Raw genomic sequence first — 26,917 nt, 5'->3', positions numbered from 1 at the left:
CCCAAGCACTTACCCAATCATGATACGGACATATTCCAGAAGCAAAAGATAACTCTATTTATGATGTGAATGTATTTCCCACAAAGGATCTTCCTTGGATCTTTTTATATAAGTACATCCACCAAAGCATAGTACTCTGTTTTTACTCTTATGTATAACCTTTCAGCAACATGAATCAAATCCTCCACCTTAAGCAGGTGGCATGATGTTTTAAGCCTGCGCTTTGAAACTGGACTTGACATGGAGATTTACATGTAGGAAATTCATTATGGCATGCTCCTGTGTTCAACATGTCAACAGTTTGTTGTGAGAGAAGTCAGGCTTAGCGAAGAGTTTTGAATGAAATGCATTTTAATGAAGCTGTTTCTGCTGTGTTACTGCCTTTGTTTAGAAGATAGTCTGAAATTCTGTCTAACAGTGACCAGAGTGAATGAGCTCTTCTTTCATTTTTCCTCAAAGACTTTGCCAAAAGCGTCTACAGTTTCCTAAACAGTAACAGTAAAAAGACACCATCAGTGTAATTTTTCCTCATTTTGTCCAACAGTGACCAACTATGATAATAAGAAAGGCTTCAAAAGCAATCTGAATGTCTCCCACAGTGTCAGATAAGTACCAGAGTCCCCAGCTGCCTCAGGATAACAAAATGACTAGAAGTGAGTGTTTTTCTGCCACTGTAGTGACTAAAAATTAGTACTTCTGTCAGAATTTCACAATGTATAATGGCATTGAACTCCTCCCTCCAAAAGATCCCCACACAGTTGTCCCAAAGAAGTATTTGACCCATTAGGTACTAGGGCACTCTGTTCTGCTTTACAATTTCCAAAGATTTCCCATTTGCTGTTTGAAGGCATGCATTCTTCTGAGACATGCCTTCCAGTGTCCGTCAGCCTTTTCAAAGCACCGTTCTTTCACAGCATTTTCAAACTCTCATTCAAGGTATCAAGAGATGCCTACTAATAATTTGGTGTAAAAAAGAAAAGCATATTTGAGACTTTGTTTTCCTAAATATTGATTTCAAAGACTACATTTTCACAGTGGTTTTAATCCTAATGTCATCCTTAAAATAAATCATTATGTGTACTTCATGTGATCTTTTCAGAATGCAATAAAACAGATTGTTTTTAATGGCTGTTCCAGCAATGAAAAATATCTGTGTTAGGTGGAAACAACAAATTGATGCTTTTTCAATTCCTTTTAATGGCACGAGGATCTTTGCAACCTGCTGTGAAAAATATTCTCTTAATGATAGGCCTGTGGCACAACTTAAGGAGTCATCAAGAAATAAATGTGCCGCTGTCTGCCTGGCAGCTTGGTGTCCCTTGATTGAAGTGTTATAAGATTCTGTGCAGAGGAAGCCTCCAGGGTGTCACAGCTAAGTGGCACGGACACCTCTGATGAGACATGCAGATGAAGATGTGTCAATACAATCTTCACCAATTTGCTGTAATAGCAGGGACTGATTAATTTTATAACCACGGGTGCTTCTATTAGCTAACCTAAGGAATGATTTAGACTTTATTAACAACTTATTTCTATCTTCTTTTCAAGAAACTACTGCAATGTAGTTTGTCTCTGAGTGCTGCACTGTGACACATTTTCTAATAAGTATTCTAAATGTATTATTAAAGGAAGGAACATGAGTTGGACCTGGCTTACAGGAAGCTTAACCATAGGAACTTTGTGCGACTCTCTCAAATGCACTTGAGCAAACTCAGAGTTTCTCAAAAATAAAGTAACTTCATATTTGAAGCAATTGGGTTGGGAGCTCTCATATACATTTTTAATGTGCAAAAAATGAAGGAACTGAATCAAAAAGTACGTGGCTGTATATTTTTATCTTTTTCATGAGATAAAATTGCATTAATATTTTATGATAATTGCCTCTGGACATCTAACATCATTTGGTTACACATAATCAACTAATGCTTTATATTTTAAGGCTTTGTTCAATAAAAAATTAATCATCATGCATGGGTGGGCAATGTATTTGGATGTTTGGCTACATGATTCTATGCATAAAAAGGTTCTAGTTTATATACTGAAATTGAAATTGCTGAAACATTCAGATAGCCATAAATTTGATATAAGGATGCATTTAAAAGTTCCAATATATGAGATTAGGGACATACCTTTATAATTTGTGAAATCATGAATAAGATGAAACTACATTTACTCTAAGTTGAATTTCCAATAACGTTATTTTTAAAAGATATCTGAGAATCCATTAAAATTGTTTTTAATTTATTACATAAAAATTATACAGTAAGAGCATTTAGATCCTGGTATTGAAAAATACACCATAGAAGATGTGATAGAGGATGTCTGAGAGTAACATTTGGGCAGGGCACACACACCTCTATATCACTTGGGCTTTCTCATCTTCCCACTTCATATTAGGGTAAAGAGCCTGATGATAGCAACTGGAAAGAGGGCATTCTCAAATTTTTTTCATGCTTACTTGCAGTAAAACACTATTTACTTGCAGCAAAATTATGCTAAGCTTTGGAATAATCATGATTATTCATTTAAACTTACTATGCACCACAATTTTATTATGGAGCTTTCCTACAATATAAGATAAATAGATGCCTTCTAACCTCTAAACATGTAGGAGAGATAAGAACTATTTAACTGGGTAGTATGGAGAACAAAACAATAATTTTAAAATGAAGTATATTATCTAAGTAATTTTAATTCCATCCCTGGTCTAACAAAAGTGTGACAGATTAGGAATTGGGGGCTGGGTTTTAAATTTTAGCCCCACTACTCAGTAATACAAAGATTGCTCTGCTATCTCTAATAACTCTCTAATGTTTTGCTTAACATTTTCTACATTGGAAACGCAGAAATTGGAATCAGATCTCCTTTGAAGTTACATTTCACTCTATCATTTCATTTGTAATCAATCATAGCTATGACATTATGAATACTTTGATTATATGCCTAAACTTTACATACTTTCAAAGGTACTGGAGATTACTGGAGATTTTGTTTTTGTTGTTGTTGTTGTTGTTGTTGTTGTTGTTGTTGTTTTTAGAGGTAGGGTTTCTCTGTGCAGCTTTGGAGCCTGTCCTGGAACTTGCTCTGTAACCACACTGGCCTTGAACTCACAGAGATCTGCCTGCCTCTGTCTCTGAAGTGCTGGGATTAAAGGAGTGCGCCACCACCACCTGTCTGTATTCCTTTTAGAAGATCACAAATTTTAGGTCATTTTTGCATGTAGTACAAAGACTTTCAGAACTAAGAAAAGTGCATACTGGATGTGTGATTGATTGTAATCAGTTCTTTGTGTATAGATGGGGGAGAGGTGGTGATATGTGATAGGTTTTTTAGTTTAGGATGAGTGGCAGTAATATTTTTCCACATAATTGCTAGAGTGAAAAAATAGTTATTGGCTGCCACCGAAAAATAACACCAAAATTACCAGTAGTAGCATCTATGGGAAATAAGTTTGGATTTCTGAATTTGTATACTGTGATCATTTTCAGACTTAATACTTTTGAATTTCACCCAACTTTGTTGATTAACTCTCATCACTCACTTTTAATGTGAAAAAAATACATCAAGATGCTTAACAACATTTAATAAAATACTTAGAACCAGTAACTTCAAAGATTTCAGGTATTAGAAAGAGTAAAAGTAAGGTAGAGAGGATTTCAAAAAACCATGGGATGGGATTCTAAAGAAAACACATGAAGTATAATCAACTGTGTTAAAATACTCTCAATGTGCATGCCACTGTAACTGAGTATTATATACACATTCACAGTATCTATATATGTACTTATAAGATATGCACATGTATTTCTGAGTTTGTAAGCCATTACCTCTACAATACTTGTTAAAGTTCAATTTTAAAATGAAGAAAAAATAAATCTTAATAATATAGAACTAAGAATTTAATTTGTACATTGAGAACCATTCTCTACTCTTTCCTGGAACACATTCAGCCCATTCTGGATATCTTCAATATATTCTGCAAATGAAAGTTTATAGAAATGAAAACCAACAGAAAACACTGATGAAATGTGAGAACATCTGGAAATAAAGAGGGACTATAATCACAAAGGGAATATTGAAAGAATGCTGTGTACGAGTCAATGGTAAACTGTAATCAATGTGGAAAAGGCTAACATAGGAAATGATGCGAGCAACACCAGACAAGATGTTGAGTCTCACACTTAGACATATGGAGCGTGCTCTCATTGTAGAAAGGTTTTATTTGACCCCCAAACAGGCTAAGACAGTGTTTCTACTGGGAAATATGATTTTATAGCATGCTAGTGAAGACAGCAAACAACTGGGAAATGCACACTCCAGAGCAAGTGCCGATCTCCTTGTCCTGAGAGCCAAGAGCACATTCTACCCATAGTCATTTACGAATGGCTGTGGATTATCCCCTCGAGAGTTTTTGTATTATACTCTGTGCCTGAGAACAAGTTCACTGATTGTGCTAACAATGAAATATAGAAGTGATCTCATCTATTTCCCCTTCCCAGGGCAATCCATGTGTCCCTCTTTGTGTCTTCCTTCATCACTAGCTTCTCTGGAGCTGTAGGTTATCTCGTTATTTACTTTACATCTAGAATCCACTTAGGAGTGAGTGCACACCATGTTTGTCCTTCTGAGTCTGGGTTACCTCACTCAGAATATTTTCTAGTTCCATCCACTTGCCTGCAAATTTCATGATGTTATTGTTTTTTTTTTTACTGCTGAGTAGTACTCCATTGTATACATGTACTTTATTTTCTTTATCCATTCTTTGGGTGATTGGCATCTAGGTTGTTTCCAGGTTCTGACTATTGTGAACAATGCTGCTATGAACATAGTTGAACAAGTAATTGAGCATTCCTTGGTTATATACCCACAAGCAGAATCATTGGGTCTTGAGGAAGATTGATTTCCAATTTTCTGAGAAACTGCCATACTAATTTGCAAAGTGGCTGTACAAGTTTGCACTCCCACCAGTAGGAAGGAATTTTCCCCTTGCTCCACATTCTCTCCAACATAAGCTGTTATCAGTGGTTTTGGTTTTGGTTTTTTGTTTGTTTGTTTGTTTGTTTGTTTTCAAGACAGGGTTTCTCTGTACAGTTTTGGTGCCTGTCCTAGATCTCACTCTGTAGACCAGGCTGGCCTTGAATTCACAGAGATCCACCTGGCTTTGACTCTGAGTGCTGGCATTAAAGGCGTGTGCCATGGCTGCCCAGCTGTTATCAGGGTTTTTGATCTTAGCCTTTTTGACAAGTGTGAGATGGTATCTCAGAGTTGTTTTGATTTGCATTTCTCAGATGACTAAGGGTGTTGAGCAATTCCTTAAATGTCTTTCAGCTACTTGAGATTCTTTTGTTGAAAATTCTCTGTTTAGCTCTTAGTCCATTTTTTAATTTATTTTTATTTCATTTAAAAAAATATTTTTAATTAAGGAATTTTTTACTCATTTTACATATCAACAACCACAGATCCCCCTCTCTTCTCTCCTCCTGCTCCTTCCCCCACCCTCCCTTTCCCCAATCCATTTTCCATTTCCTCTGAAAAGGAGGCCTCCCATGGAGAGGAGCAGAGCCTTGTACATTCAGCTGAGGCAGGTCCAAGTCACTCCTCCTGCATCAAGGCTGTTCAAGGTGGCCTATCATAGGTAATGGGCTTCAAAAAGGCAGCTCATGCACCAGGAATAGATCCTGATCCTACTGACAGGGACTCCTCAAACAGATCAAGCTACACAATTGTCATGCTTATGCAGAGGGCCTCGTCCAGTCCCATAGCTGTTGGTCTAAAGTTCATGAGTTCCCACTAGCTTGGTTCTCTAGTCTCTGTAGGTTTTCCCATCATGATCTTGATGCCCCTTGCTCATAGAATCCCTTTTCCCTCTCTTCAACTGGTCTCCTGGAGTTCAGCCTGGTGCTTGGCTGTGGATCTCTGCATCTGCTTCCATCAGTTACTGGATGAAGGTTCTATGATGACAGGGTATTCACCAATCTGATGATCAGAGTAAGTCAGCTCAGGCCCTCTCTCTACTATTGCTAGTATTGTAAGCTGGGGCCATCCTTGTAGATCCTTGGGAACTTCCCAAGCACCAGGTTTCTTGCTATCCCCATGATATCTCCCTCTATCAAAATATTTCTTTCATTGCTCTCCCACTCCATCCCTGTTCTATCTTGACCATCCCATTCCCCTATGTTCTTATCCCCCATCCCCTACCCTCTATTGCCCCCCTCTGCCCCCAGTTTACTCAGGAGATGTGGTGCTGGCATAACTGAACCTCAACATGTAGAAGGTTGCAAATAGATTCATATCTATTGACATGCACAAAACCTAAGTCTAAGTGGATCAAAGACCTCAACATAAATACAGTTATACTGAAGCTGATGGAAGAGAAAGTGGGAAGTAGCCTTGAACTCATTAGCAAGAAGACGACTTTCTGAATATAACACCAGTGGCACAGACACTGAGACCAACACATAATAAATGAGACCTCCTGAAACTGAGAAGCTTCTGTAAGGCAAAGGACATGGTCAATAAGACAAAATGGCAACCTACAGAATGGGAAAAGGCAAACACCAATATACATAAAATAAAAATAAATAACTTAAAGAAAAAATGCTAAAGATCTTCACCAACTCCACATCTGACATCTCCAAAATATATAAAGAACTCAAGAAACTAAACATAAAAATACCAAACTACCCAATTAAAAAATGGGCTACTTGATCTGCTTAAGGGGCCCCCTGGCAGTAGGATCAGGATCCATCCCTCATGAGTGAGCTGGCTTTTTGGAGCCCACTACTGTGGTGGGAAAACTTGCTCAGCCTTGATGCAAGGGGAAGGTCTTGGACCTGCCTCTGCTGAACATACCAGGCTCTGCTGACTCCCCATGGGAGGCCTTACCTTCTTGTAGGAGGAAATGGGGCGTGGGTTGGGGGAGGGAGGCCAGAGGAGCAGGAAGAGGGAAGAGAGGGGTTAGTATGTAAAATGAATAAAAATTTTCTTAATAAAGGAAAAAAAGAAGTATAGAATTGAATATAAAACTATGTTAAACCATTAATAATAATGTAAAGATCACAATTTTGCTCCCTATAGTTAAAGATTTTATGCCAAAGATCCCCTGTCATTTTTAGAAGCAAGAAAAATCCCTCTCCAGTCTTGAGGAAGTAATTCACCAAGTGAACCTTGGTTTTTAGTTTAACTCCATGAATTCTGAACTGAATGACATGCTAGGATAAGCAGAGGTTAATTTATATTAGGTATTTTCTGTAATACTCTTGGTAATATTATAAATAGTAATTTTTATATTAGTGACACAGTTAGCCAGTATTACTGCTTGCTTAAGCCCCAATGAAGCAGCAAGTCATGATAGTCATGCAGTTTTATAAAGGAAAAATCTATTGTGAATGGGAGATTTGGGATATATAAATGATGGCATAGTTTATGACTTGACTCAATTTTTAGCATGTGTTCTTAGGTCCTATACTTTTATTTATAAGAGAGATGGTCAGTGATTAAGTACACTTGCTGCTTTCACAGACGACTCAGATTCAGTTCCCAGCATCCCATGGAGGCCCACAACCACCTGGAACTCCAGATCCATGGTGCACAGTGTCCCCTTTTGGGCTCCACAGATACTACACATATGGTACACATACATATTCACAGGCAAAACAGTCATACATATAAGATAAAACATAAATCTTTAAAAAATAAAAGTCAACACAGTGTTTGACCTTTTCATATTCCTGTTTCTTCAAAGTAGAAAATCATGATCTATAACAGTAGTTCTCAAATTGTTATTCTGAAGAAAATTCTCTTAAAACTCATTATAGATAACATTGTTTTCCAATGTGACAGTACCTATTGATAATTGCTATTAACTTCAGAAATATTTGCTTACTAATTTTTTTTGTTTATTTTTGTTTTTCAAGATGGGGTTTCTTCGTGTAGTTTTGGTGCCTGTCTTGGACCTTGATCTGTGTAGACCAGGCTGCCCTCAAACTCACAGAGATCCACCTGGCTCTGCGTCCTGAGTGCTAGGATTAAAGGCAGGCTTACTAATTTTAAAAGCAATACTATTTATTGTTACTTTTTATTAATTTTGTACTATTTCAATTAATTATAAGTGTATGATGAAGTTACTGTACTTTTCTAAACAAGGAAATGGAAACAGTGGAGAATGATCATTTCTTACTATATTTGATTTCATTCATATTTAGGTCAGTTGAAAACAACTGGATTATATATTTGAGTCTACATTTGATCTGCTAATGATTTGTTGTTTTGTTGAAGTATATAACAACATCTCACTTCACACAAACAACAAAAAGGGAGGAGTATTTCAGGAGCATCACTTTGTATGATTGGATTATCATTCTACTGACACTCAGCAAACAGAAACATAAGCTGGTTCCATAATATCTGCTGGAATATGAAACTGTCTCTGATATTTTGTAAAAAAATATATATATATACTTTATGTATATACAGCACAATAGGATAGTTGGGTTATTTGGTAATTCTATTTGTACCTTTTTGAGATTTCCACAGTGACTGCTCAACTTCACAATTCCAACAGAAATAAGATATGCTCCTGTTTTTCTACATCCTTACTACTATTTGTTGTAATTTGTTTTCTTAGGGTAGACATTTGCATTTCCCTGATGATTAAGGATATTGGACATTTTTCCAAAGATTTAATGGTCATTTGTATTTCTTGTTCAGTTCAGTGAAGTATTTATCAATTTAGATTATTTTAAAGATGTCTTTTTGTATTCAATTTTCACATTTCTTTACTTATATTCTAGATATTAATCCCCAATCTGATACATAATTGGCAAAAATCATCACCCATTTGGTAGGGTATCTCTGTACACTGCTAAAGGTTTTCTTTGCCATACAAAAGGGTATTTTCTTAAAGGATAATTATAATATAGAATATAAAACTATATCAATAGAATCTTTTGTTCCATGTTATAATGCAACTCTGGTTGGTTCTGTTGTGTGCTTTGTGTATTTTTTCACATAGTTTATTTTATATCATCCTGCACTGACAAATCATCAAATTCTATCTTTGTATTATTATGAACATAGTGTAACTTGGCAGACTCAGCAGTGGTGTCAGACCCACTCATGGAGAAATGATGAACTATCATTTCCTTTGAGGTCTTTGTGAAATTAAAAGTATCATTCTAATCTGGGACAAGGAGGATCAGGCCATTCTCTAAGAGGCAGATCACCATTCCATGGACCATGCATAGAAGCTGAAAATCAGTTCTAGACTCAAAAGCAGAGAAGGTATTCCATTGCTTGTTCATTGTTCTTATATATATATTGAATTTTTCAAATATAAAAATTATTGAAAATATGTCTTAAGTATTTTTCTTGATTTCCCTACAGATCCAAAGATAATTTTTAATATCTTTGAAGATGATAATGGAAAGTTTAGAACTGTACGGAGGGACCAAGAATATGAAGGGACATGTCAGCAGAATGGTTGAGTAGGTGTTTCTATCACTCACCATCCCTCTTCCAAGAAAACATCAATTCTGATGATCACCCATGGGCAAAAGTAATTTTAGGAGCCTGGATATCTAACTGGAAAGTCCCAGAGAAAACATTCTGTGAATAGATACACTGAAGGGAGCAGTTTTCTGTGTTCTCTGTCACCTCTATCCAAAGGCAGTAGAGACCAGTAGTTCAAGTTCAAGCTCAAGGCCAGCAGAGCCCATGTAGTCCTGATATTTTCACTCAAGAGGAAAAGTGAGAGAGGAGTGAGTACTCAGTTTCCACAATTACCCAGGGGACAAAACCTGCTTCACAACCAGAACACTGAAGTGATCTCATGAATAGTCGAAAGGCAGCTAAAGATGGTGAATGAGTTAGAGGCTGACAGGACCCTGGGCAGAAGAGTCAAGCAAAGTTTGTAATATCTACTTACCATCTTATTAATGACTCAAAGAGGCATTCCCTTAAGTCATCTGGAACATAATCAACTGCAGAACATGCCTCAGTTAGCCCATATGTAACCTGCTACATGAGACATCTTATGAGCATCCTAGAAAACACTGTGTATGAACCTCAGTGGAACATTTATGAACACCGGCATGATTCAGGCCTGACATTGTTTGACAGGGAGAATACTGCAAAGCAGAACCCTAGAGAAAACAAAAGTGAAACTCAGCACTCAGAACAGGGTAAATAAAAGATACACAATCCTATGTTACAGAAAGTGCTAATTTGTCAACGTGGTTTAAGTTAGTTAGAATCACCTGGGAGATGGGCATCTGGGCTTGTATTTGGGGGATTTTCTTGATTCTATTAATGCATGTGGAGTGAGCCACCAGCTGCACCATGCCATAGGCAGAGGATCTTGGACTGTGCAAGAATAGAGAAAACTAGCTGAGTACCAGGATATATGTATACATTCACTGCTCTGTGTTCTTGCTTTTGTATGTAATATGACAAGTTCCCTTAAGTGCCTGCTGCTTTGATTTCTCACCTGCTGTGACTGGCTGTATGGAACTGTGAGCTAAAATAAATCTTTTCTTCCTTCAGTTGCCTTTGTTGAGATATTTTATTACAGCAACAGAAAAGAAATTATACATCCTTCAGCTCCAAAGGACCCAGAGGTGAAGTGACGCATGCACAGTGATGGGATGCATCCATAGAAATGATGTGAAAGACCAAACAGAATTCTTATCAGGGCCAGCTGGTGGGTTTTCTAAGTCAGTCACCAAAGACTAGAATAGGTGGCTGAGTCTCCAAACGTGAAACAATAATTCAGGAAATGAAAAATCATAGGCAACAAAATCAACAAGTGAGACTGAAAAGACTTCAGAATAAAAGAAACAGTTAAAAGAAAAGACACACAATCTATACTAAGGAAGGAAACACCCGTATGCCAGATATTTCAGGAAGGCTTCCAAAAATGTATTCAGATAATAAGAAAATTCTGAATGACTGGATAGGGGTGCTTGCTCAACCTTTAGTGTATGCTCCACCTCAGTGCTGAGGAGGTGGAGACTAAAAGATCCATGGGATTTCTTGACTATCCATGCTTCCTTGATCAGCAAATCCCATGTTTAGTAAGATGCATTGTCTCAAAAGACAAAGTGTAAAAAGAAACCTATGTAGAATTGTGTCTTCCTTATGTATCCATGCACACATGTACAAACACACCCTAACACATGTATACACAAAAAAATGAATAATCTGATTGAAATAGATTATTTAACCAAAATAAGTAGATGTTTCTTCTCAGAGGACTAACAACTGGCCATCAGGTATATGAGGTGCTCAAGATCACAGTCATGGAGACAGACAAGGCAAGAAACTAGGCATGGCAGTCAGCCTATAATCCTAGCATATGAGAGGAGACATTAAGGCAAGCAGACACAAATCCAGCACAATCTACATAGTTAACTGTATGTCAGCCAGGGATATAACAAGAAAGAAAAAATAGTGAGAAGAAGAGAAAGAGAGAGAATGTGAGAAAATAGAGAGACAGAGACAGAGACAGAGATGGAGAGAGACTATAGAGTCATCCTCTCACAACTATGAGAATGAACATAATAAAAAAATGACAATGTTGATAAGAATGTGAAGATGGAGAAGTCTCTGTACATTGCTGTACATTGTTGTCATATAGAGTTCCCTTGGATGATAAAATATAGAATTAGAAAATTACCCAACAAAATGAAATCAGTATCTCATAGATATAGCAACTCTCCCAACTTAATATAGCCTTATTCATGATAGGTAAGAAAAGGGATGGATCTGACTGTCCATCAGCAACAGCATGGATGGGAAGAAAACACAGTATGCACAATTGAATATTACTCATCTTTAAAATGAGAAAAAATTTCCTTTATTACACTTGGAATGATATGAATGCTAATTGAAATCCATCAGGCCTTTAAAATAAAAAATACATTTATGCTGCATGATCTCATAGAACTCATAGAAACAGAACACAATTATGATTAGCTAGGGGCCCATGGGGTAGGGTGAAATGTAGAGTGTTGGCCAAGGTCTACAATCATTTAATTATAAGATTAGATCAGAAGATTTTATATTGCATTATGGAGACTCTGATAAAATGTAGTGTTTATTATTATCTGAAATTTACTAAGGGAGAAGATCTTGAATATTCTCATAACACACACACACACACACATTCACACAAACTGTAACTACCTGAAGTGGGAAACATTTTTAAATGTGTATATATACTTTACATATTAAATTTATATAATTTTTGTTGATTTTTGAAACAGGGTTTCTCTGTATATCCCTGGATGTCCTGGGAACTTGCTCTGTAGACCAGGCTGGCCTTGAACTCAGAGATCTGCTTACCTCTCTCTTCCAGAGTGCTGGGATTAAAGGCAAGTGCCACCACCATCAAGCTAAATTTATATAATTTTTATTAGTCAATTATACCTCAGTAAGATTGGAGGGAAAAGGATAAAGAAAGGAATTGCTTACCTATGAAGAAAGTGGTACATAAATTTGCTTAAATGAGTAAATATAGTAAATTTTAAAATTAAAGTTTGTTTCTAATATTTTAATAGAATTCAGTATTGATGAAGAGCTCACTGAACATAATTGCTATTACAGAATTTCTCTGGAATCCAAAAGTGCTATGTATCCATCTTGTTGTTACCATTTTCACATGCGGCATGACCTGCAGCAACAAAAGCCAACTTTAAACTGTGATTGGTGCATATCAACAGGTTATACAGACGAGTACTGCCTTTATCACCGATGCTTTAGGGAAACTGAAAGGCAAAGAATGAGTGAGTGGATGAATGGGTAAAGAACAGTGCTCTTTCTTGTGTCACTTTCTGGGCATGACCAGAGCATTTTGGCTAATAAAACCTCACTTGCATAATTAAGTCACTATGAAGCATAAATAGGAGGTAAAGTCAAACTCATATTTATTAAGATTGTAGAAAAATACAATAAAAGGTTTATATTAAAATAAATGAGCCTTCTTATATAATTTTTGAAATTGACAACTGACCAAAAGCTATTAAATACATTATATGGTTTAATAAAATTAACTACTCGGGCTAGTTCTGAAAGTCTGCAGCTGCATGGGTACTACTTGGAAATAAAGTTTATGTTTACACAGGTGCAGCCATATTTAACAAAAAAAATATGCACTGTACAAACAGCTGCCTGTCTGCTTTCTTTGGCAAAGCCCTTTCCAATTGAACTAATCCGTATCAAGAACCTTGCTCTGTGATACCTGTGTAAACAGGACAGACAAATTCCTGCAGGAACGAGGAAGAGGCTTCTCAGAACGTGTCTTTTAGATAAACTCTTAAAGCAGGAACAACTTGAATGGAGCCTGCTAGGAAAACTGTGCGCTTAGTGAAATATTTACCCTGGTCTCCATGTGCACATCAGCAAGAGCGGCTTTAAGCTTTCAGCGTCATGGTGAGCACAGACTTTATCTCACACTAGCAATTGGAATGGAATAATAGTTGTCAAAGGGACTCATAAAACTGAACACATTTCCCTAAGAGTTTATTTTTCTAGTCTGATTTTAGTACCATGCTGCAGATTATATTTGAAAATAACCAATTATGAAATATATATACTATTCAATCATTTTTATTAAAATGCACCAAAGGTAATGTGTGAAAAGTCACATATATTTCCACAGTTGTACTGAGCTTTATTATTTTTTATTGACTTCCTAAAATGAAAAAAAAAACAGAATTTATGCAATGTGTAGTTAAAACCATTTCAAAATCAAGTTGAAATTCTTTAATGACAATAAGGAAAAGTTGATTTCTCTCTCCCGTCCGTTTTTCCCTTATGGCAAAGAAAGAACCGGCCCCCACAGCTCAGCAAAGCCTTATTGCAATGCCCACTTTTAGGTAAAGTTTTCAGTTAACTTTAACTGATGCATAAAAACAAACATTATTTTATGTGATGCACTCCACATCAGAGAATCTACAATTGCATCATTTTTTAATCAGGTTTATATATTTCTTCAAATGGTTATCATTTTTATGACAATAAAAACATCCAAAAATACTTTCTTCTAGCTTTTTGACTGTGGTCACCCTACCCCTCTGGACCATATTTCTACCTAACTATTTAGTACCCACTGGTCAGTGTGTCTTTCTCTCTCCCCAGCTGACTTCAAACCCTGCTAATTACCCTTCAGATTCTGAGCGACCACCATGTTTTGATTTTCACATGGCTTTGCCTTTCATTCAGTACCTCTGACAGTGTCCCTGGACACTAACGATTTTCTGGCACTGAGAGTAAGCAGAGAGAGATGCCTGCCCTTGAAGATTGGAACGTAATTATTGCTGTTGTAAGTTAGAAGGAAGTAGGAAACTAGAATCTGAATTTGACTGACCCAGAGAAGTGACCAGCAGAGCTCTGCAAAGGCCCCTCTAACCATGGTCCTCGGGGCTGGCCTAACAGCCCTGGCATTCATCATCACTGATTTTTCCTGACTGATTTTGGAAAAGGGTCCAGGAAGTAAAATCCTGATTCTTTTCCCCTAAAGTAAGGCAACCATGTAAGTAATCTCAGCTGTTCAACTAGTTACAGGAAGCGTGCTGCAGAAATAGTGTCCTACCGATGGTATCATTAACCTCTGAAATTTTGGACCGAGGCCAGGTGGCAAAGAACCGGCTTGTGTGCCAGAGAGATCCTGTTGAACAATTAAGTACAGGCTCAGAGCCCTCAACCACCTCTAACACTGACCTGGAAAGGCTGCACTGTACAAAGAGACGTTGACTCCCAATATATTTCTCTCCAGATTGTGTTGTTTAATAGTATAAATTGTGTATTTTTTAGCATATTATAAATAACAAGATAATATTTTTACTTAAATTTGGAAAAAAATCTTAAGTTGTAAATCTTGATTTAAGAATCTTAAAACCGGTATAAATTCTTTGGTTGTCTGAAGTTTAGAAAAGCTCCCGATCTTCTTCCTAGGCCCGACTGCCTCATATCCGGTCACTTCTCCTATCCCATCATGTCTAATATATCTTTAGGTTATTCATCTGTGACCATTCCCAGGGCATGTCTGATGTCCTCCACCTACTGTTTGCTTTAAATTGAATTTCCTTCCTCCAATGTTCCCTCCTCATATTTTATTTCACTGGTCCTCTATGCCGCTTAGTGACAATCAATTCCCGCAGGTCCCATGTTTTGTATTCAGAACACTGGTTCCATGTTGGTGACTTTCTTTTTTCTCAACTCCATTATTTCTGATTAAAACATGAGTTTATTGCTTTAACTGCTGTCCCACTCCGGGTTTTGTGTTTGTTTGTTTTGTAGGTGGTGCATTAGAATGAAACTTTTATTTATTCTTTTTTGTATTGTAGATAATTTAAGCCCTACACAAAACAAACCAATACTTGATTTCAGAGTTATATTTATTCTAGGACACATTTGGATTGTCTTTGTGTTTACACTTACCAGATCAATCCTTGTTAATCCTAAAACTAAACAATTTTTTTTTCTTCAGTGTGAGAAAGGAAGACACACAATCAGGCCGAGAACTCTTTGATTTGTGTTGATTTTAACCCAGAGCAAGCAAATCAGGAAATCAAACTAAACACCGATCAGAAAAAGTCTGATAAAATACCAAAGATGCTAAATTGTGAGACCAATACAATAATTCAGACAGAATGTTTAGAGGTTGAAAGAAGTGGTTTGTCTCACCGACTCTCTCTCCTCTCTCTCTTCCTTCAATCCCACCCAAAGACTGATTTCTCTGAGTGTCTACAACCCAAAAGCAAATAAAGTTGCTTGAAGATCTTCCCAGAAATTTCTAAAATTTAAGTGAGAAAAGAGAGCTGATTTCCCACAGGTTTCTATCATGTCTGTGTTTGAATGGCCCTGAATGATGTCATTGTCTCACGGGAGTCATCCATGACGGTTAGCTCCAGGGCTGTGCTAAGAAGCCTGAGCTCTTCATTATTTTCCTAACTGAGTTCACAGCCCAGTGACTTTTTTTTCTTAGAAACTTCAGTATTTTCTTCATAATAGTTGACTATATCTCTGATTGTTTGAAAGACTTGTAGAGCAAATCTCTCTTGTTTTCTTATTTTTCTTCTGGGATTTTGGTTCATTTTTCTTCTTATATTTTGTTATTACTGATACTAAAAGGCTTTGCAGAAGATGTCTGAAATATGGAAATGAAGCCTGGCTGATGAACACATTACTTCACAGAAGCTGTGGCTCACAAGACCTGCATAAGATCCAGCCAGGAGATGGATAAGCGAAGTGGGGGCACTCTCCAATCAGCATAGCTGAGGTGGCTGGTGGCTATTAGGAGAGGGAGAATCACTTTTCTTGGGGATGTGCCCATGACCCAGCTGGTGCCCTGACATTCATTTTCACATACTCAGCTCTAATTGGACTCAGCGTACTATTAATAATTCTAGAAGCTATATTATATTTTAAAAACATGAAATGAATTATAGAGGAACTTGAGTTGTTAATACCAAAGGGGTTTGGAGGGAGTTGGAGGGTGACAGATAAGAACAAGATATATTGTATACATGTATGATTTCTAAACAATAAATAAAAATATTATTTAAAATAAGATAATATCACTAAGAATCTTCTAACTCAGCTATAATATTTCTGAATTATGTCCATCTTTCTCCCAATATCACCATGATGATTCTTGACATCATTAGTACTACTTCAGTAGCATTAGTAGGAAAGAAAAAAATTACTCTCTTCCACAACCTTCACAGATAACTTTGTGTGCATGTTGGAAGTGTGGTGTGGTGCATGTCCATATCTGTGTGTGAGTGCACAAGGTGCAGATGCCAATGAAGGACAAAGGATGTCTCGCTGTCCTACGTCTCTGCCTTTTTCTCTTGGTATAGGGTCTCTGATTAAACCTGGAGTAGGCTAATGGCACATGATGGCCATAATAAGCTTTTTATGTGGGTCCTGGAGATATCAAGTCATAGGTCCCATGCTCGATCAGCAAGTGATCTCATCCACTGAGTCATCACTCCAGCCCCTGTAACTTTTTGTAATGTGAAAGTTACTGACTCCTGACTAATTACTTCTTTAAAAAGTAGATTTCTGTGTCCCTCCCCCTACTCCCTTCTACTGCACCACCTTCCCCCGTGTCTGTGTATACATGCATGTAAGTCATGGTGCACATGTGGAGGTCTGATAACAATTTATGGGCAATCAGTTCTCTTGCTTCACTTTACATATCCTGGGGATCCATCTCTCATCATCAGGCTTGGTAGCAAGGGCCTCTACCCTCTGAACCATCTCACAGGCCACTGACTCACACTTCTGTCCTAAGTAAAACTGCTCATCTTATCACAGCCTTGCCAGGGTGTATACTTTTAAGTATTTTTATTTTCTGGATCTGAAGTTATTTAACTTTTTTTCTTGATTATAAGGAAGTTAATTTTTAATTGATTAATTCAGTAGTTACTTATATATACTAAATCTTTTCTATGAATGTGTGTTCTTCATATTTTCATTTTCATGATTTCTCCATTCATGTTTTTATAGGATCAGTTTTAGTGGAGAGGTTTTTGATGTTTATAAAGCACAATGTGTTGATCATTTTATTTTGTGATTTTAAATTTTCTTTAATGCTTATACAGGCTTTACATATTCAAAGATCAAAACAATGTTCACATATATTTTATATAATTCTTTTAAAGTTCTTTACAAAATTAAACTGTTTAATCCATCTGGAATTAAATTTGGTTTTATAAAATGAAGCTTACTATATCTTTATTGCTTTTCCCTTAATTTTTCCTTTCCTGCTTATTATAGGCAATGTTCATATTATCGCTTTTCTCTTATTGACACTAGAATATTGGATGCTAGAGGCAGGGTCACTTCCTGTTCTGTCAGGAGATAACCCCAACGATTAGTACAGTGTGCGGCTGTGTACTTGGTTCTGAAATGAGTATTTGTGAGGCTTTGGAATTGTTAATATTTTTGTTTATTTTTCTACATTTACTCACATGTAACTGATAAGTTAATATTCTTTGAATCTGAAATGTCCCTCACAAGCTCACGGTTTGATTGCTTGTTGAAGAGGTTTTAGGGGATTAGATACCTTTAGGAGTTGGGCTTAGACAGCAAAAACAGATCACTGTAAGTAAGCCTTTGGGAACCACAGTCCTGTCCACAACCCTGGCCTCTCCTGCCCCTTTGTCACTGTAAGAAAGCAGCATGTACCACAAGCCCCTGCCACCTCAAACTGTCTTCCCTCTGACCATGAGCCAAGATAGATCTTTCTGGCCATAAGCTGCTTCTGTCGGGTGATTGTCAGTAAAATAAAGGTAACAAATATGAATCTAAGATGTATCTTGAGACACAGAGATATACTGTAAAATGATTGTCACAAACAAACTCAGACATACCAATCATCCCACACAGTTACAGCTAATTTAATTGGATTTATCTTGTTTCTGGCATGGTGACAATAGTTCAGATGTCCCTCTTGACATATAATACGTTGTTATTAACTGTAGTCCTTGTGTGTCTTAATCTACAGACTTTATGTATCTTATTACTAAACATGTATTCCCTTTAACCAACAGCCTCCCATTTCCAACATTCTCTTCACTCACTTTCTGGCACTGCTACTCTATTCTCTGCTTCTATGGGTTCAATATTTTAACATTTAATATACAAGTGAAATTCGCAATTAGAAATACAAACAAACATGTTTGTCATAGTCAGTTTTGAGCAATGTTGTGAGAGCATTATTACCTAACTCATCTTGTTGGGTACACTTGAACTCAAAGTTAGCATTGACATAAGCCCTGAGTTTATCTGGAAATTTTAATCATTCATAATCCAGGCAAACACATGTCATATAGAAAAAATTACTCATTTATTTTTGCTTTTCACTTCAAATGTCTAGTGAGACTAATATATTTTACATGTCAAATATTACTCTCAATAAATTCTTTCAAAACAACATTATTAAAAAAACATTTTGGTGCCTCAAACAAGGATTTTCAAATTTGTGTAAAAATTACTTAATTATACCAATTAAAACTTAATTATATGATTAAAGCTTAATTATACCAATTTTATTACTAGTGTATATAAACTCAATAAATTTGTAGCCATTTTTCTTTCCTTGGGAGAATGAAATGTTATATACAGATTACATTCAAAATATCAAAGTCATTTCTTTAAATACATTCACTTTTCAATGTGATATTTGAAGCAACACTAAGCCTTGAAAGACGATGTTAAATGAATGTTTCTTGATGAAATTGCTGAAGGATTCTGCTAGAGTGACAAAACTAATTCACTGCTGCAATAAAAATTAGGCATTACTTATTAAAATGAACAGAAGCCATAAGTCCAGAAGAAAGCAAAGCACAGATTTTAAGTTTCTAAATCTTTCAATATTACTTTTCTAAATCTAAGTTCTCCAAGGAATTTTGATTCATTTTCACCAATCCTCAGGCAAACATTGCAGTTCTGAGGAAGAATGCACAGCATAGAACTAATTGTTTGCAATGACTTAAAATGTAAATTAAAGATGAGTACAAGCCCCCTTGACTTCTTAACTGTTGCTTAGTAGTTTTATTTGAAGCTATAAAGCTATTTTCCTGAATACCAAACACAGGCTCTTGTGACTAGAAGACCCCAGCATTTATCTTTCTGGTGTGGATTCTAGAAGCTTCTCTAAGTCCTGCCTTTATATCTTACCATACAAGTCATCACACAATGTTCAAAGACATTTGCTACCAAGCAGTTTGTCATATATTCTATTTAACCTAACAACTAATGTTACTAATGTACTCATAAGCACAAAACATGGACTTATTTAATAACAGTTACAAGTGTGACTTGCTTTATTATTTATATACAGCCACTGTGGTATGTGATTACTTTGTCTAATCCTTTCATAATCATGACACTTATTAGGAACCAGAAGCCCAAGAGGTCTGTTCTGTTTTGATGTTGTCTTTTTGTTTTCCGGGGGACTTGTCTGAGGTTACGGCCTGAAGGTTTGCTTCTAGCAAAAATTCAAATGTTGACATTTAACCTCTAATGTGATCATTTTAGTAGGAAGGGACTTTGGATGATGATTAGGTCATAAGGGTGAACAACATTACAAAAAAAAAAAAAGGAGGAGGAGGAGGAGGAGGAGAAGAAGAAAAAAGGAGGAAGAGGAGGACACGGAGACAGAGAAGAAGAAAAAGAAGGAGGAGGAGGAGAAGAGGAAGAAGAAGGAGAAGGAAGAAGAAGAAAGGGAAGAGGAGGAGGAGGAGGAGGAGGAGGAGGAGGAGGAGGAGGAGGAGCAGCAGCCAAGGGAAAACTCACTCTCTGCCATTTGAGGGCACAACAGAAAGGTGCTCTCTAAAAATCAGAAAACAGCCTTCTCCAGAACTGCCACTCATTCCCTTTGCCTCTTCTCACCCTTCAGACATGTAATCACTAGGCTTGTAAACCACATAATCTGCACCATTTTGTTGTAGCAACCTAGGTAGACTAAGACATTTGGCAAGCAGCATTGCTAGGACCCAAATTCTTAATTTTCTGCTACTTAGTCCTACATGTTGCTTTAACTGTATTCTGTTCAGACTGCAACATTTCCATCACGCAGTGAAGAAGGATAGCTTTAGGTTCAGAGCCCCCCATCCAAAAAAAAAAGTATTTCCTCACAGAAATAATAATATAATTTCAGAAATAAATGCCGGGGCTGAAATGCAAGTGGGGATCTTTCAGTGCTTGATGTCAATCACATGCCTCCCTCCCTGAAGAAATCCAAGGGGAAACTCTCTCAAAACTGTAGGACATTCTGGAAAGCTTTGAAAACACCAGTATTCTGAGCTGCTATATTAAAGTATTTGCCAGTATTGTATGAGAAAATATTAACATCTTCACTATAACTGGCATGGTCATTGATTGGCTTTCATAAGAAGCTATTTACTTGTCTCCTCTGCCCATTGGGAGCTCCTCAGTTGGATGATACAGCATTGGTCTACATTTCCACATGAATGAAAAGACTAAGCCACTGCTTTAAGACATGCTTGGGTGTGTTTAAGGTGGTATAGCCTCTGAAGGCATTCTTTAAAAAGACATGATTACCAAACTTAATAATTGAAAGCAAAAGATACTATGAGTAGAAATAGCAGTATCTGATCATTAGCAAATAATCTGTACCCCCTTTTCTTACCACCACTTCACTCAGGCTCATATTGGCTGGAGCATCACTTTTCACTTTTCTAGAACATAATAAATTAAATCTTAGTGGGTGAACGAAGGAAGCCTCTTTATGTTATCATTTCCTGCCTTTCCAGTCATTGTTCGATTCTCTACTCTGTTAACCTTTTGGATAGAAAAAAGTAAAAGATAAAGAACAAGCTTTTCCTGAAATCAACTGTGGAAATGTTGTCAGGGGCACCTCTGCCCTGCCTCCCCCCAATTCCCCACACACGCACCATCCCCCACCCCACTCCCTCTGCATGCCCATGAAACTCCAACTGGAGATGGTGCTGAGGCAGTACTGTCCTTGAGAGCACTGGATCGCACTCTCTAGGGACTGACCCCGTGGTTTACTTTTCTTAGACATTTAAACATATTAGAACGTGTGACCTGTGACCTTTACAATAAGAATGAATTCTATCAGCTAGAGTATATTGGTGGAGGATGCAAAGTACATGGGTTCTCTTTCATAGAGATGTGTTATATTAACTGCAGAATTGGGGCCTGAACAATACTCAGGATATTGTTGTTATATACTCAGGTGGAGGCTGGCTCCTCATAGAATAGCAAAGATTGACTGACCACTTTTCATTCTGGCATTCCAGGTGACTAGGCATCATTCATTTCCTCCTGTTGTAGAAAATAGACCTGTGTGATTGACAACCCCGGTTTTTCCAATGCTTATTCTAAGCTGTGCTTGCTGCAAAATGTAACCTTAGGGAGCATTAAAAATCACCCAACAAACACTCATTGAGTATCCACTGTGCACAAGCTTCTACTGGGGTAAGCTATGTAGAAGAAGGCCCTAAAGGAGGCCTCAGAAACCTATGAGAAATAATGAACTATCAGACGGAATACATTGGTCATTACTCTGAGAAAATGATGACTTTTGAGTGGAAAAAGCCAGAGTGGCATCCGAGTCAGACCTGAAGACCAGCTGTAAGAAGAAAAAGAACCCAGGAGTTGTGGGGTAGGCTTTGGCCTGAGTATGTTCTGCTACCAAGTTGCTTTATATTGATCGTAGCATGATCTATTACTGCTTATGTCTGACATGCTTTTCAGGAACTTCAAGAAGTGATTGGGAGCAATGATAATGGTAGCAGGGGTGACTCAGGCTCTGTTTCTTCTCTCTTCTTTCTATAGCAGTGCTATAAATACAGCCCCATTCAAACAGCTCAAGGCTGCTTCCAGTGTTAATTCACTCTTCTCTCTGTTTCAATTCCTAGAATACCACCCTGCTTACCCTACCATCTGCTTCTAGCTCTTGGCACTGATTTCCTTACCTATTACCCCAACAGAAGATCCACCAATGATGACTGAACAATGAATGTCTGATTATACAATTCTAACATTAATGATTTTCCATAGCTTTCAATCATCTTTGAAAGATAAAATCTCTAGATGAACTAGTTTGCCTGAGTAGTTAGATAAACTTGCTCCTTGCACTTTTTCTACCTATATGCCAGGCTATACAATTACACTGAGATATTTTGGTTCTCCCAGTGATTCGTGTAATCTCTCTTCACTCTGTCCTTTGAATTATATCTTTGCCAAAAAACCTTTATAAATTTAACTTATCCTTCTTTAAATATTACTTATTTTTACAGACCTTCTAGATTAATTTCCTCTCTTTGGGGATCCTACAATTCCTTTATAATTATTCTTACTGCCCACTATATTGCTCTGCATTATTTTTTTTCTTTTTTACTTGCTTTTATTTATAAGACTGAGATTAAACTTGTGTTTTGTGAGGTAAAGCACAGAGGGAGGACCCTGCTGTAGAAGATAGTAGACCAAAGGTAGTATTGTATAATATGGCACCCACAGAATCTTAGAATATATATGTCCAGCAAGAAACTGTCTTCTGCAGTGAATTTCACTGGCAATTGTTGATAAGTCATCTTTATTCAAGAGTAGAGAGTGAGGATAGGGATTTAGCTCAATGGTAGAGTGCTTGACTAGCTCCCAGGCGTTCAGGCTTCAGCTCTGGCAAAAAAAAAAAAAAGAGTAGAGAGTGGAATGAGTAGTAGGTACATCTCTATTTATGATGTTAATGTTTACTTTGAGTTTATTGACTAGACTTTATGACAGAAAGGGGAAATAGAATAAAGATTTCTGGATACTAAATTGTACAAATTAGAAAAGAATTATTTGTTTCAGGTGTGCGTTGATAGTGATGTTCACAAGAAAAACATGTTTACAGATAGATTAAGATCTCTCCTTAGTCAGACTGAATAAATCTCTTATTAAATTGTGTGCTGAAATAATTATGAGAAAAATATCACATTGGTCTAGTGAAGTTTATATTCAGCCATCAAGCAGAAGTAACTTTCCTTGACAACATGGGTAAGATCATCCTGTCTCTACATTCTGGCTTTTGTTGTTGTCTGATAGCCTTTAAGATTATATTGAGAGCCTGTGAACTCCCATCTGGATCAGAGACCCCAGCCACTTCCTGAGACTCAGAGACCAACCCCCAGCTCCCCTCCGCCCCCAAACTCCCATTTGGACCAGAGGTGAGTGCCTGGGGTTATAGCCAGAGAGGCAACTGCCCCTGGGTCCCACCACTGGACACAGGCCACTCCTGGAGGACCTGACCAACTTGGCCCCAGTTTCCTGCCAATCGGCAGGCACTGCTGGAAGGCTCTCCTTTTCCAAGACTGCAGGCAGATACTGCAGTCTCCACACCCTGCACCCACACCAATCTGCTGGAGACCCCAGCTACGTCCTGAGAATCAGAGACCAGCCCCAAGCTTCCATCCTGCCCTGGAACTCCCATCTGGACCAGAGACCAGATGAACTCCCATTTGGACAAGAGGAGCTCCCATCTGGACAAAATAAGGAGACCCCAGGGACTTCCCAGACTCAGAGTCCAGGCCCCCAGCTCCTATCCGGCTAGCACTCTCATCTGGACTAGCACTCCCATCTGGCACAGAGCTTCCATCTGGACCTGAGAGAGGCTACCTAAATCTGTCAACTCCCTCTGGACCAAGTACACTGATAAGACCAAGAACGAACACAAGAGGAGATGGGCAGATGTCAAGGCAGAAGTACATACAACAAAATAAAGAGCAATACAGCATCACCAGAACCTAGCCCTTCTCCAACAGCTAGACCTGAACACCACACAATGGAAGAAGAAGAAGAAAACAACCTTATAAGTAACATCATGAAGAGGCTAGAGACTTATATAGAAGAAATCAAAAATAAAGTAGAGGAACAGACAAACAAAAAATGGGAAGAATGCTATAAAAAAAACTAGAGGAAAGGACAATTAAAGCAGAAGAAAACAATAAGTCCCTGAAAGAAAATCATGAAAAAGCAAGGGTCCAAGACCTGAAGAGGGAAATAGAAAAAATGAAGAAGACACTAGCAGAAGAAATTCTGGAAATAGAAAATCTGAGTAAACAAACAGGAACTTCAGATGAAAGTATAACCAAGAGAATACAAGAGATGGAAGACAGGATCTCCAGTGTTGAAGATACATTAGAAGAAATAGGTTCATCAATCAAAGAAAACACCAAAACCAACAAAGTCATGACCCAAAATGTCCAAGAAATTTGGAACACCATGAAAAGAACAAACCTACAAATAATAGGGATAGAGGAAGGAGAAGAATAACAACTCAAAGGCACAAAAAATATATTTAACAAGATCATAGAAGAAAACTTTCCCAACTTAAAGAATGAAATGCCTATGAAGATAAAAGAAGCCTATAGAACACCAAACAGACTAGACCCCCAAAAAAAGTCCCCTCACCACATAATAATAAAACAACTAAATGTACAGAATAAAGAAAGAATACTAAGGGCAGCAAAGGAAAAAGGCCAAGTGACTTATAAAGGCAAACCCATCAGAATAAAACCTGATTTCTCAATGGAGACTTTGAAAGCCAGAAGGACCTGGACAGATATAATGCAGACATTAAGAGACCATGGATGCTGGCCTAGATTAATATACCCAGCAAAACTTTCAATCATCATAGATGGAGTAAACAAGACCTTCCAAGACAAAACCAGATTTAAACAATACTTACCCACAAACCCAGCCCCACAGAAAGCACTAGAAGGAAAATTCCAACCTAAGGAAGGCAGACACACCCATGAATCACAGGCAATAGATAACACCACAGCAGTAAACCCCAAAGAAGAGAAGTACACACACACTACCACCAAAAAATCAAAATAATAACAGGAACGAACAATCACTGGTCATTAATATCCCTTAATATCAATGGGCTTAATTCACCTATAAAAAGACAGACTAACAGAATGGATACAAAAACAGGACCCATCTTTCTGCTGCATACAAGAAATACACCTCAAACTCAAAGAAAGACACCTCCTAAGAATAAAAGGCTGGGAAAAGACTTTCCAATCAAATGGTCTTAAGAAGCAAGCTGGTGTAGCCATCCTAATATCCAGCAAAATATTCTTCAAACTAAAATCAATCAAAAGACATGATGAAGGACATTACATACTCATCACAGGAAAGATCCACCAAGATGAAGTCTCAACTCTGATCATTTATGCCCCAAACACAAGGGCACCCACATTTGTAAAAGAAACATTACTAAAGCTTAAATCACATATGAAACCCCACACATTAATAGTGGGAGACTTCAACACCCCACTTTCATCTCTGGACAGATCGGCCAAATTGAAACTTAACAGAGACATAACGGACTTAACTGACATTATGGCTCAAATGGATTTAATCGATATCTACAGAACATTCCACCCAAACAAAAAAGAATATACCTTCTTCTCAGCACCCCATGGAACCTTCTCTAAAGTCGAACACATACTTGGCCACAAAGCAAATCTCAACAGATACAAAACAATTGGAATAAGCTCCTGTGTTCTACCAGATCACCATGGTTTAAAGTTAGATTTCAACATAGAAAAAACTACAGAAATCCTACAATCTCATGGAAACTGAATAATGCTCAACTGAATCACCAATGGGTTAAGGAAGAAATAAATAAAGAAATTAAAGACTTCCTAGAGATCAATGAAAATGAATACACCACATACCCAAACTTATGGGACACTATGAAAGCAGTGCTAAGAGGGAAATTCATAGCACTGAATGCCCACATAAAGAAGCTGGAGAATCTCACACCTTTGACTGGACAGCACACCTGAAAGCCCTTGAATAGGAAGAAGCAAAGTCTCCCAAGAGGAACTGATGCCAGGAAATTATCAAATTGAGAGCTGGAATCAATAAAATAGAAATAAAGAAAACAATACAAAGGATTAATGAAACAAAGAGTTGGTTCTTTGAGAAGATCAACAAGATAGACAAGCTCTTATCCAAACTAACCAAAAGACTGAGAGAGAGCATCCAAATTAACAAAATCATAAATGAAAAGGGGGACATAACAACAGACAATGAGGAAATCCAGAGAATCATTAGGTCATACTTCAAAAACCTCTACTCCACAAAACTGGAAAATCTAAAAGAAATGGATAATTTTCTGGATAGGTACCACATACCTAAGTTAAATCAAGAACAGATAAACCATTTAAATAGTCCAAAAACCCCTAAGGAAATAGAATCAGTCATTAAATGTCTCCCAACCAAAAAAAGCCCTGGACCTGATGGATTCACTGCAGAATTCTACCAGATCTTCAAAGAAGACTTAATACCAATACTGTTTAATTTGTTCCACACAATAGAAGCAGAAGGTATATTACCAAACTCCTTCTATGAGGCTACAATT

Source organism: Onychomys torridus, chromosome 2 (genome assembly GCF_903995425.1).
Source record: "Onychomys torridus chromosome 2, mOncTor1.1, whole genome shotgun sequence".
NCBI lineage: Eukaryota > Metazoa > Chordata > Mammalia > Rodentia > Cricetidae > Onychomys > Onychomys torridus.
This window is presented reverse-complemented; position numbering follows the sequence as displayed.